General features: G+C 45.5%; 1 long non-coding RNA gene and 2 other non-coding genes across 3 annotated transcripts; 1 reads left to right on the top strand and 2 right to left on the bottom strand.

Moving 5' to 3' along the window:
- Positions 1–165: 165 nt before the first annotated feature.
- On the bottom strand, positions 166–2848 carry LOC134731527 (uncharacterized). Its single transcript, XR_010113868.1, has 3 exons — positions 2788–2848; positions 1736–1963; positions 166–1070 (listed from the first exon to the last, which is right to left on the bottom strand). It is a non-coding gene; the product is annotated as an uncharacterized lncRNA (long non-coding RNA).
- A 5149-nt stretch (positions 2849–7997) lies between these two features.
- LOC129492395 (U6 spliceosomal RNA) lies at positions 7998–8100 on the bottom strand. The gene has a single exon (XR_008660852.1). It is a non-coding gene; the product is annotated as a U6 spliceosomal RNA (small nuclear RNA).
- A 4096-nt stretch (positions 8101–12196) lies between these two features.
- On the top strand, positions 12197–12307 carry LOC129492338 (U6 spliceosomal RNA). The gene has a single exon (XR_008660801.1). It is a non-coding gene; the product is annotated as a U6 spliceosomal RNA (small nuclear RNA).
- The last annotated feature ends 1362 nt before the right edge of the window (positions 12308–13669 follow it).

The raw sequence follows: 13669 nt of genomic DNA, 5'->3' as shown, positions 1-13669 counted from the left end.
GCACTTTGGAAGGCAGAGGCGGTCATACTGCCTGAGCTCCGGAGTTCGAGACCAACCTAGGCAACACGGTGAAATCCCGTCCCTACTAAAATACAAAAAATTAGCTCGGGCGCGGTGGCTCCCGCCTGTAATCCCAGCACTTTAGGAGGCCGAGGTAGGGCGGATCACTGAGGTCAGGAGTTCAAGACCAGCCTGGCCAACATGGTGAAACTGTGTCTCTACTAAAAACACAAAAATTAGCCGGGTGTGGTGACGGGTGCCTGTAATCCTAGCTACTCAGGAGGCTGAGGCAGGAGAATCACTTGAACCCAGGAGGCGGAGGTTGCAGTGAGCCAAGATCGTGCCACCGCACTCCAGCCTGGGCGACAGAGTGAGACGCCATCTCCAAACAAACAAACAAAAAAATTAGGTTAGGGCCATCCTGCTCTGGGTAGGGCCGAGAGCTGTAGCACAGATCTGTGCTGCCCCGCACTGTGCCACCGAAACCCGTGATGTGAGCGGCTAAAGAACCCTTTCTGAAAGGAATTGTGATACCCTGGTTATAAAAAAAATCATTGGGATAATATTAGAGATTTGGTACCCCCCGAATTTGATATATGTGAGGAAGGAGAACATTCTTCGTTGTTTTAAAATGAAATATAGGCCCAGCGTGGTGGCTCATGCCTATAATCCCAGCACTTTGGGAGGCTGAAGTGAGAGGATCACTGGAGCCCAAGAGTTCCAGACCAGCCTGGGCAACATGGGGAGACCCCGTCTATACAAAAAATAAAAAAAGCCGGGCGTGATGGAGTGGGCCTGTAGTCCCAGCTACTTGGGAGGCCGATTGCTTCAGCCCAGGAGGTAGAGGCTGAGGTAAGCTGTGATTACCACCACTGAGCTCCAGCCTGGGTGACAGAGTGAAACCCTGTCTCTAAAAAAAAAAAAGAAAACATATATTTATTATGTACTGATCACACGCATAACAAAAGTGAACCCTCCCCTAATGAAACTGTATTCACAAGTGAACACACAGAGATTTGCACACACACACAAAGACTGGTTGTGCAGCTTTCCTCTTCCTGAGCCAGGACCTGTCAAAGACAAGCAAAAGGAAGTTGTTAGAGTAAAAAGTAAGAGAAAGCTAATATTTTTAAAAACTCCTTACTGTGGAAAATGTCAAACAGAAGAGCAGAATGAATTTCCAGAACTTCGTAAATTGTCAACACTTTTCAATCTTGTTTCGTCTATCCCCGACCACCATCTTCCAAACCTTATTTTCTTTGCTAGAATATTTTAAAGCAATGGGTATTACATTTAAAGTTTGACTTGTTTAACCTGGACTACTTTTAGGTAGGGAAAGTTCAGTATTTCTTAGAAAACCCTTTCCCCAACCAAAAAACAAAGAACAAGAAAAATCGATAGGCTTGGCTCTGTGAACCTGGAGTATCAAGGAGAAGGGGGTTCAGTTTTGTTTTTTGGGCTAAAATACAGTCCGACAGAGAGTATTGTCATTTTTGTACAAAAACAGGGACAAAAGAAAAGGCAACAGTGCAAATACTCCGTCTTCCAGGAAGGGAGGCTGGGATGCCTCAGTGTTAAAATGACAAAAGAAGACCCCAGAGCAAGAACCATGATCCCTCAGAGGAGTCCCAAAAATGTCCAAGACAGCCTGGCTGGGAGAGGGGGTGTGGGAAGGGCAGGCCCCCAAAAGAGAAGTCCCCACATCCTCTGGCTAGAGACTAGGCCCAGGACTCACCAATGCCAGCAGCCCTCATCTCCCTTTGGGGTAAGAGCAGGTGCTGAGGTCAGGCTGGTTTTTGTTCCCCACTGCTTGTTTGTGATTTGTTCTTGGATACCTGGAAAGGGGCCAGTTGAGGCCTCAGGGGTTGAGGCCCCTCTGGAAATGTGGTTCCTGGGAATGGGCCTGGACATAGAAGCCACTGGATGTCTCTATCCTGAACAGTAATTTTGTTCATCAGTAACCCTGTAATTTCCCAAGGTAAACAAAGAACAGGCTAGTCTTCCCTGCCCCAGCCAAAAAAGAGAAGGGGTTTCTTTATCTGCAAGATTTAGGAATCCTAGAGTTACTTATTTATATAGAGACAGGGTTTTGCTCTTTTGCCCGAGCTGGGGTGCAGTGGTGGGAATATGACTCACAGTAGCCTTGACCTCCCAGGTTCAAGTAATCCTCCTGCCTCAGCCTCCCAAAGTGCTTGGGATTACAGGCATGAACCACCACGCCTGACCTATTTTTCTTTTCGTAAGCCTCCCTTTCAAGAAGGAAAATGGGTTAGCCCTTCCTAACAGATCATCACTACAAATAACAGGTGGCTATGTATTGGAGACTGCCTATATTTACTCTTGCCCTCATTTTCTTAATAGCAGCAGTCATCATCTATAACATAAAAATCTGAATGGATTGGAAACCTAAATAGACAGAAATCCTGTACTTTATAATCAGGAGTATAAATAATAAGAGGCAGCCTGGGCAGCCTGGCGACATCCCATTATCTACTAAAAATACAAAAAATCAGCTGGGCGTGGTGACACCTGCCTGTGGTCCCAAAAGGTCATATGCTCTCTCACAGCACAAACTGACCCTAAAACCGGAGCCCACAAGGTTGAGGCTTCAGTGAGCTGAGATCGCACCACTGCACTCCAGCACTCCAAGGTAGCACCTGCCATCCTCCTGACAGAGTGAGACCCTGTCTCAAAAGTAAATAAATAAATAAATTTGAAAGAGTCCATTGGGTTGGACTGAGCTCTTCTACTAGGCCCAAAAGACCAAACCAAAATGGAGTTACTCACCTTCCACAAGACCAAGCTGAAACTAAGTTTATTTGACCTTCTGAGTAATCAGGAGAGACAGATAATGGCCAAATCCTCGAACAGACCGGTGTTAGCTGGCAGGATAAGGAAGCCCCCTCTGCTTTGACCTTTATAGGGAAAATACCTGAAACAACCAATCTGCTTTGTGTTCTCTGTTTTTACTTTCCTTGGCCCTTTACTGTCTACAAACCCAACCTCCTTTGCTCAGCTCATCAAAACACTCACTCTATAGAATGAGATGTTGCCCGATTCTAGAATAGAAAATAAAAGCCAATTAAGATTTATAAAAGGTGAGGCCGGGTGCAGTGGCTCAAGCCTGTAATCCCAGCACTTTGGGTGGCCGAGGTGGGTGGATCACTTGAGGTTGGGAGTTTGAGACCAGCCTAACATGGAGAAACCCCTCTCTACTAAAAATATGAAATTAGCTGGGCGTGGTGGTGCATGCCTGTAATCCCAGCTACTCAGGAGGCTGAGGCAGGAGAATTGCCTGAACCCAGGAGGCGGATGTTGCGGTGAGCCGAGATCGTGCCATTGCACTCCAGCCTGGGCAACAAGAGCAAAATTCTGTCTCAAAAAAAAAAAAAAAAAAAAAATTCTAAAAGGCATGTGTGGTGGCTCATGCCTATAATCCCAGCAATTTGGGAGGCCGAGGTGGGCAGATCACTTGAGGTCAGGAGTTCAAGACCAGCCTGGCCAATATGGTGAAACCCCATCTCTACTAAAATACAAAAATTAGCTGGGCATGTTGGTGTATGCCTGTAATCCCAGCTACTTGGGAGGCTGAGGCAAAAGAATCGCTTGAACCTGGGAGGCGGAGGTTGCAGTGAGCTGAGATCGCGCCACTGCATGCTAGCCTGGGCGACAGAGAGAGACTCTGTCTCAAAAAAAAAGAAGATTTGTAAACTAAATTCATTGTAATTTTGTCTTTTGACAGTTCTGGCAACCGACAAAGGGGCATGAAGGACACTGCTGATGACTTCTGAGACTCCCAGAGGAATATCAGAGAGGTGCCACAGAGCCACAGATGCCTTTTGAGGTCTTCGGTCTTCCTCATGGAGCCTCAAGGGTTATAGGTAAGTTCCTCTCAGGTGGACTCCCGTTTTTCTTTTTGGCTTTTGAATTTAGGATTAGTTTTTGCTGTGAGACAGTGCATGACCTTTTGGGGTTTGCAGTGGCTGATAAGTCGTTGGCAAGAGCTGCAGTTTTGTCTTGGCTGGGTGCGGTGGTACATGCCTGTAACCCCAGCACTTTGAGAGGTAGGTGGATTGCTTGAGATCAGCCTGGCCAACATAGCAAAACCCCGTCTCTACTAAAAATACAAAAATTAGCCAGGTGTGGTGGTGCGCCCCTATAATCCCAGCTACTCGGGAGGCTGAGGCATGAGAATCATTTGTCTGTCTCAAACAAACAAACAAAAGAAAGAAACAAGCAGAAAACAAAAAGAAGAGACAGGGGTCTGGTGATGTTATCCAGGCTGGAGTACAATGGTTATTCACAAGCACAATCAGAGGACACTACTGCCTCAAACTACTGGGCTCAAGCAATCCTTCTGCCTTTGCCTCTGAGTGCCTGGGATTACAGGATTACAGGTTTTACAGGTGTGTGCCATTAAGTCTGGTTTAAGAGCTGCTTTTTTTTTTTGGTTTTGTTTGTTTTTTAGTTGTTTACTCATGGACTCAGGTAACAAGGAGCTGCGTTTTAAGACAGTGTTGCTCTAAGTGGTTATTACTGCAGGAGGCATGAACTCTGGCTTTTGGAATCTGCTGGAATTTGAATTCTATCCTTTTTGTTATGTTTTCTTGCATGCTTAGGTAGGAAAAAAATCAATGGGTAAGTTGGTCAAGGGGATCTCAGAGCCAAAGCCACCATTTAACTAGTGGGCACAGTTCAGGTACTTCAGAGCTATTAAAGTGCTGGCCACTAAAAAATGAAACTCCCTGTTACAATAAACTAGCCATGAAACAAGGTAGCACTTGCCACCCTCAATAAAATGTTTATGCAATGAGGTACACTATGAAAGAATTATACCACCCAACTTCATGATGTTTCCCTCTTAGGCTTTTTTTTTTTTTTTTTCTTGAGATGGAGTCTCACTCTGTAGCCCAGGCTGGAGTGCAGTGGTGCAATCTCGGCTCACTGCAAGCTCCGCCTCCAGGATTCAAGCGATTCTTGCCTCAGCCTCCTGAGTAGCTGGGACTACAGGCGGTGCCATCATGCCTGGCTAATTTTTTTTTTTGTATTTTTAGTAGATACGGGGTTTCACCATGTTGCCCTGGATGTTCTCGAACTCCTGAGCTCAGGCAATCAACCTGCCTTGGGCTCCCAAAGTGCTAGGATTACAGGTGTGAGCCACCACGCCTGGCCCCTCTTAGGCTTTTGTCTTGACTTTGAGAGACCCAAGAGCCAATGTAAACATGAGATCTTTAATTTTTTTTTGTTTTTGAGATGGGAGTCTTGCTCTGGTGCCTGGGCTCACTGCAACCTCCACCTCCCGGGTTCAAGCGATTCTCCTGCTTCAGCCTCCCGAGTAGCTGGGACTACAGGCGTGTGCCACCATGCCCAGCTAATTTTTGTATTTTTAGTAGAGACCAAGTTTCACCATGTTGACCAGGCTGGTCTTGAACTCCTGACTCAGGTGAGCCGCCCACCTCGGCCTCCCAAAGTGCTGGGATTACAGGTGTGAGCCATCTCACCCGGCCGGATCCTTAATTTCTAAAGAACTGAATATTCCACCTTCCAGCTACACCTGCCTTTTACTTGTATTAGGCCCCAGTAGCTGAAAATAGTTATAAAGGTGGTGAAACCAGTGAAATCTTACTAAAGATAATTTAAAATTATAATGATCATTATATGGACCATTCCAGATGAGATGAGTGATACTCCACTTATTTTTATTTTTATTTTTATTTTGAGACAGAGTCTCACTCTGTCACCCAGGCTGGAGGGCAGTGGCACAATCTGGACTCACTGCAACCTCCACCTCCCGGGTTCAAGCAGTTATCATGCCTCAGCCTCCCAAATAGCTGGGATTATAGGTGCTGTCCACCACGCTGGGCTAATTTTGTATTTTTAGTAGAGATGGGGTTTCATCATGTTGGCCAAGCTGGTCTCAAACTCCTGACCTCAAGCGATCCACCCGTCTCGGCCTCCTAAAGTGCTGGGATTGCAGGCATGAGCCACCACGCCAGGCCGATACTCAACTTTAAGAAGTGCATTTAGGCCAGGTATGGTGGGTGGCTCATGCCTGCAATCCTAGAGCTTGGGCTCAGGAGTTCGAGACCAGTCTGGGCAACACAGTGAAACCCTGTTTCTACAAAAATTTCAAAAATTAGCCAGGTGTGGTGGCGGGCACCTGTAGTCCCAGCTACTCGGGAGGCTGAGGTGGGAGGATTGCTTGAACTCAGGAGGCGGAGGTTGCAGTGAGCTGAGATTATGCCACTGCACTCCAGCCTGGGCTACAGAAGGAGAGCCTGTCTCAAAAAAAAAAAAAAAAAAGGAAGTGCATTTAAAAATGAGGGTTCCTGGCCGGGTGCAATGGCTCATGCCTGTAATCCAGCACTTTGGGAGGCTGAGGCAGGTGGATCATGAGGTCAGGAGATGGAGAACATCCTGGCTAACATGGTGAAACCCCATCTCTACTGAAAAAAATACAAAAAAATTAGCCGGGCGTGGTGGCAGGCACCTGTGGTCCCAGCTACTCGGGAGGCTGAGGCAGGAGTATGGCGTGAACCTGGGAGGTGGAGCTTGCAGTGGGTCGAGGTCGTGCCCCTGCACTCCAGCCTGGGTGACAGAGTGAGACTCTGTCTCAAAAAAAAAAAAAAAAAAATGAGGGTTCCTGCTGGGCATAGTGGCTCTGACCTGTAATCTGAGCACTTTGCAAGGCCAAGGAGGGAGAATTACTTGGGCCCAGGAGTTCAAAACCAACCTGAGCAACATAGACCACATTTCTACAAAAACTTTGAAAAATTAGCTGGGCATGGTGACATACCCCTGTAGTTACTAGCTACTTGGGAAGCTGTGATAGGAGAATCTCTTGAATCCAGGAGTTGGAGGCTGCAGTGCGTTCTGATCACACACCACTGTACTCTAGACTGGGCTACAGAGCAAGACCTTGTCTCCAAAAGAGAGAGAGAGAGCGTTCCCGAATTAGACCCACCCTGGGATGCCTATTGATATGCAGAACCTTCTAAAAAGATTTCAAAATTTTTTCTTGCTTCTTTTAAAAGACTCATTACAAAAGGCAAATGAAAAGGTTAAGTAACTAATTGATAAGAAAAATGGAAACTGCCAACCTTTTTGCTTATTTACTATCACACCCCAAAGACAAAAAGAAAGCGGGAAAAGTGGTTTTTATAAAACTTAGTCCCTCGGGTCAAGCAATTTTGCTTCTTTTTTCAGAGTTATCAGTGCTAGAGTCCAGATATAGAAAATGATTTGTCTGACCTACTTGTTAATGGACTCCACCCTAAACTCAGTAATCCAGTTAAGAAACAAGCAAAATTGAAAAGCCACCAGTCTGACTAAATTATTATCCAGAATATGGCATTCTGGCATTCAGCTAGTTTTTTTGTTTGTTTTTGAGACAGAGTCTCTCTCTGTTACCCAGCCTAAAGATCTCGGCTCACTGCAACCTCCACCTCCTGGGTTCAAGCGATTCTCCTGCCCCAGCCTCCTGAGTAAGCAGCTTGGATTACAGGTGCACGTCACCACGTCCAGCTAAGTTTTGTGTTAGTAGAGACAGGATTTCGCCATGTTGGTTGGGCTGGTCTCAAACTCCTGACCTCAAGTGATCCACCTGCCTCGGCCTCCCAAAGTATTGGAATTACACGCGTGAGCCACCGCACCCAGGCTGATTTTTTTTTTTTTTTTTTTTTTTTTTTTTTTTTATATTTGAGAAGGAGTCTCGCTCTTTTGCCCAGGCCGGAGTGCAGTGGCGCTATCTTGGCTCACTGCAAGCTCCGCCTCCTGGGTTGACGCCATTCTCCTGCCTCAGCCTCCCAAGTAGCTGGGACTACAGGCGCCCGCCACCACGCCCGGCTAATTTTTTGTATTTTTAGTAGAGACGGGGTTTCACCATGTTAGCCAGGATGGTCTCGATCTCCTGACCTCGTGATCCGCCCGCCTCGGCCTCCCAAAGTGCTGGGATTACAGGCGTGAGCCACCGCGCCCGGCCGGATTTTTTTTTTTTTTTTAATACGAAATGCTTCACCAATTTTCGTGTCATCCTTGTGGAGGGGACCATGCTAATCATCTCTGTGTCATTCTAATTGCAAGCACCAGATTTTTTTTGATTTTGTATTGAAGCGAGTTCTTGTTCTGTCACCCAGGTTGGAGTGCAGTGGTACAATCATCACTGCAGCCTCAAATTCCTAAGCTTAAGAAATCCTCTTGCCTCAGCCTCCCAAGTAGCTAGGACTACAAGAACACGCCACCACACCTGGCTAATTTTTTAAAAAATTTTTTGTAGACACAAAATCTTGTTATGTTGCCCAGGCTGGTCTTAAACCTCTGGCCTCAAGTGATCCTCCCACCTTGGCCTCCAAAAATGCTGGGGTTATAGGCATGAACCACCATGCCTGACTTCGTATCAGACTTTCAACCATAGCCATTTTAAGTCCACAGTTAATTATTTTATTCTCATGCTCTTCTGAAACCCTTTTTTTTTTCTTTTTCTTTTTTGAGGCAGAGTCTCACTCTGTTGCCCAGGCTGGAGTGCAGTATCATGATCTTGGCTCGCTGTGACCTCCACCTCCCTGGCTCAAGGGATCCTCTGAGTAGTTAGGACTACAGGTGTGCACCACTACACCCAGTTAATTTTTTTTTTTTTTGTAGAGATGAGGTTTCACCATGTTGCCCAGGCTGGTCTCAAACTCCTGGGCTCAAGCGGTCTGCCTGCCTTGGCCTCCCAAAGTGCTGGGATTGCAGGCGTGAGCCACCCGCCCAGCCCTTCTGAGAGCTTTTTGCAAACAACTGTAAAGTGTTGTGTCTTCAAGAAGATTCATGGGAAGTGCGGCCTGGCGCAGTGGCTCACACCTGTAATCTCAACACTTTGGGAGGCCGAGGCAGGTAGATCACCTGAGGTCACGAGTTCAAGACCAGCCTGGCCAACATGGCAGAACCCTGTCTCTACTAAAAATACAAAAATTAGCCAGACATGGTGGTGTGCGCCCATAATCCCAGCTACTCGAGAAGCTAAGGCAGGAAAATTGCTTGAACCCGGGAGATGGAGGTTGTAGTGAGCTGAGATCACGCCACTGCACTCCAGCCTGGGCAACAGAGGGAAACTCCGAAGATTCATGGGAAGTGTTAAAGCAAACTAAATGAGGACTCCGTACTTCCATATTTGAGTCTTTGGATGAACTGCAACCTAACTTAATAGGTAGACAAAATTGAAAACCTAACTTAGAAGTTATAACAATGGTGCCTATAACAATAGCTGAGTCTTAGCCAATCCCAGCACAGCCATATTTCAACCATTCATACACTGCTGGGTGTTCAAACGGTGTTCAAATAAGGCAGATGCCAACCTGTAACTAATTCAGCTGTTTCCGAGCCTCACTTCCAATTTCTGTACATCACTTCCCTTTTTTTTTTTTTTGAGACGGAGTCTCGCTCTGTCGCTCAGGCTGGAGTGCAGTGGCGCAATCTCAGCTCACTGCAAGCTCCGCCTCCCGGGTTCACGCCATTCTCCTGCCTCAGCCTCTCCGGGTAGCTGGGACTACAGGCGCCCGCCACCACGCCCGGCTAATTTTTTGTAGTTTTAGTAGAGACAGGGTTTCACCGTGGTCTCGATCTCCTGACCTTGTGATCCGCCCGCCTCGGCCTCCCAAAGTGCTGGGATTACAAGCGTGAGCCACCGCGCCCGGCCCCCCTTTTTTTATCTACAATTTTTTTCTGACCACGAGACACCATTAGAGTTTCTCTGAATCTGCTGTGATTCTGGGGGCTGTCTGATTCGCGAATCATTCATTTCTCAACTAAACTCCTTTAAACTTAATTCCGCTGACTTTTTCTTTTAACAGAAGGATAGAGAGGACTCTGACAAATAAATGTAGGTTTCTGATAACTTTAAGATCATACCACTGGACTAGGTAGAAATTTCCAGAAATCTAATGAAGAAACTGATGGGTTTGTGAGCTGCTAACCAAGATCAAGCAGAACAAAAATTAATTACATGGGATTAAATAAACTGATGAAGAAGAATTATGGGTTTTTACAGCATTTTTATTCGAAATATTGCAGGTTTTTTGTTTGTTTGCTTGCTTTTGAGACGGAGTCTCGCTCTGTCGCAAGGCTGGATGGAGTACAGTGGCGCGAACTCAGCTCACTGCAACCTCTGCCTCAGCCTCCCAAGTAGCTGGGACTACAGTTGCATGCCCAACTAATTTTTTTGTATTTTAGTAGAGACAGGGTTTCACCATGTTGGCCAGGATGGTCTCGATCTCTTGACCTCGTGATCCGCCCGCCTCGGCCTCCCAGAATGCTGTGATTACAGGCGTGAGCCACTGCGCCTGGCCGTATTGCAGGTTTTTTAATATTTTGTTTTTCAGATTTAAGACAACTCTTTCTTTTAAGCTATCTGTAACTTACAGCAATTTGGCAAAGTATACTTTTGTGAACAAAAATTGAAACATTTACTTTCAGTACCTACCTGATCCCTCCAGAATTTAGAAATATTCATGAAAATTTTTATTTTCGTGGCAATATAGTTATTTTCATGGTTAAATTCAATAAGAATCTGCTCGGTTTTCTCAGAATAAAATTGGAAATATCAGTTATATTTTTTCACTGGGATACCATATTTGACAAGTGCATAGAATTAATCTATAGGTACTGTAGACAAAGTCTGAGGTATGCTTTGGTTTGGCTTCATAGCCTCAAGAGGTTGTTGATAATCCAATCCGTTGGATTTGATTTCCTGTCAAAAGTTCCAGCAAAGCAAAGTTTAATAGAGCCCTATGTGGTCAATTGTTATTCTTGCTGTACTTGTATAAATAAACAGCCTAAGTTTGATGAGACTAAACTCACTTTGCAAACAAATTAGTTTTACTCTGATTATCTTTGGTAGAAATGGGGGTGACTGTAGAGCAGGAGTCCCCAACCCCTGGCTCCCCTGTTAAAAACTGGGCCACACAGCAGGAGGTGAGCCACAGACAAGCGAGCATTACCGCCTGAGCTCCACCTCCATCAGATCATCAGTAGCATTAAATTCTCACAGGAGGCCAGGCGTGGTGGCTCATGCCTGTAATCCCAGCACTTTGGGAGGCCAAGGTGGGAGGATTGAGGTCAGGAGTTCAAGACCAGCCTTGCCAACATGGTGAAACCCCATCTCTACTAAAAATACAAAAATTAGCTGGGTATGGCGGCGCACACCTATAATCCCAGATACTTAGGAGGCTGAGGCAGGAGAATCCCTTGAACCCAGGATGCAGAAGTTGCAGTGAGCCAAGATCACATCACTGCACTCCAGCCTGGGTGACAGAGTGAGACTCCGTCTCAAAAACAAAAAATCCTCATAGAAGTGGGAACCCTATTGTGAACTTCACATGCGAGGGATCTAGGTTTCTTGCTCCTCATGAGAATCTAATGCTTGATGATCTGAGGTGAAAGTTTCATCCCGAAACTATCCCCTCCACCTCCACCCTGGTCTATGGAAAAATTGTCTTCCACAAAAAGGTTGGAGACCGCTGCTATTGAGAGAAAAACTATGTTTCTGAGGAAAGCTATAGTATACCTGTTAATAGAGTATACCCCTGTTCCTTGTTCTCAAGTTTTTATTATCTACCTGTAGACTAGACTAGATTCTGAATTCTTCTAGTTTCCTCCGATATGTGGTTACAACTCTCCAACTAAAAATAAGAACTACTCTGTTCCTGAAGCCCTGTAAGCAGAAGCTGGACAACTCAATGTAAATTTCAAAGGACAAGTCTTATTACTGATGTGTGGGCCAAACAGAGATTTCACCAAAATGCATGATGCCATAACCAGAGACAACCAAACTGCAAATCAAGATGAGAAGTTGGGCTGGGCCCGGTGGCTTACACCTGTAATCTCAACGCTGTGGGAGGCTGAGGTAGGCAAATCACTTGAGGTTAGGAGTTTGAGCCCAGCCTGGCCAACATCTCAGCTCACTGCAACCTTTGCCCCTCAGGTTCAAGTGATTCTCCTGCCTCAGCCTCCCAAGTAGCTGGGACTACAGGCACCCGCCACCACGCCTGGCTAATTTTTTGTATTTTTAGTAGACAGAGGGTTTCACCATGTTGGCCAGGCTGGTCTCGAACTCGCGACCTCAGGTGATCCGCCCACCTCAGCCTCCCAAAGTGCTGGGATTACAAGTGTGAGCCACCATGCCCAGCCTCATGATCTGTTTTATAAAGTAAGACTTCTAGTGCTCGGCTTCAGAAGCACATATACTAAAACAATTAGAACGATACAGAGAAGATTAGCATGGCCCCTACACAAAGATGACATGCAAATTCGTAAAGCGTTCCACATTTTTAAAAAAAAAGACTTCTAGATCCACTTGTTCTCACTTCCTGCCTTAATTTATCCCAGTCATGGGATGCTAGATTACCTACTAGCTGAACAGGAAGGAGTCTGCGTAGTGGCTGATACTTCTTGTTGCACATAGGTAAATATATCAAGTATTGTAGAGACTCAGTTATTAAGAAGTAACACCTACTTGGTTAAAACAGGCAGACTCCTCATCTAGCTCATTCTTAGATCTGTTTGATTTTAGTTGCTTTAGTTCATGGAGACCCTGGGTAAGAAGCATACTCCAAATTTTTTATATTATCCTCCTGATGGTCACAATATTAGTCTTCCTGTTACACAGTATCCTCTCGAAAAGTCTTAAATATCTACATGCAACTATCTGCTGAATGCTAAACGGTCTTTTGGGCTGGAATGAAGAAAACTTAAAGAAACACATGATAAGAAAGACAATGTAACCCATGAATGATGTATGGAGAGCGCACCCCAAAATGATGGTGACTGTTAGATTGTATTGATGCCCGAAGTCTTGGTCACACTCTCACCTATGAGAGACCCTGACAAAAAGAGGGGAATTGTTCAATACGATTATCTCTCTTTAGGCTCAACAGACCAAATCAAAGTGGAGTTACTTGTCCTGAAGTTCCATACCACCAAACTGAAACTAAGTTGTTTATGTGACACTTCCAGGTAGCAGGAGTTAATAGGCAAATACCCAAATAGTCCAGTTTTATCTGGCTTGATAAAGTCCCTTCTGCTTTAACCTTCACAGGGAAAGTAGCTTTGAAATGACCAATCTGCTTTTTGTTCTGTTTCTGCTTTCCTCAGCCCATTTCTTTTTTTTTGAGTCAGAATGTCACTCTGTTGCTCAGGCTGGAGTGCAATGGCACAATCTCAGCTCACTGTAGCCTCCACTTCTCAGGTTTGAGCGATTCTCCTCCTTCAGCCTCCCTAGCAGCTGGAATTACAGGCACATGCCCAGCTAATTTTTGTGTCTTTCGTAGAGACAGGGTTTTGCCATGTTGACCTGGCTGGTCTCAAACTCCTGACCTCCAGTGATCCACCCTCCTTGGCCTCCCAAAGTGCTGGAATTACAAATGTGAGCCACCATGCCCGGACTCCTCAGCTTATTTCGCTCTATAAAGCCAAACTCCTTTGCTCAGCTCATTGGAGCAAAGGAGTTTGGTTTTACAGAATGAATCACACACACACAAAAAGCCAATTAAGCTCTTTAAGCTAAATTTATTGTAATTTTGACTTTTGAAAGGAGTAACACCTAAGCATTAAAACAGAAAGTTTTAATTTTTACTTACAGGAAGTTGGGGAGAGTATAAAGGAGAAAAGAAACTAACTTTGAACAATTATTCAT

The sequence above is a fragment of the Symphalangus syndactylus genome, chromosome 10 (assembly GCF_028878055.3).
Source record: "Symphalangus syndactylus isolate Jambi chromosome 10, NHGRI_mSymSyn1-v2.1_pri, whole genome shotgun sequence".
NCBI lineage: Eukaryota > Metazoa > Chordata > Mammalia > Primates > Hylobatidae > Symphalangus > Symphalangus syndactylus.
This window is presented reverse-complemented; position numbering and strand designations above follow the sequence as displayed.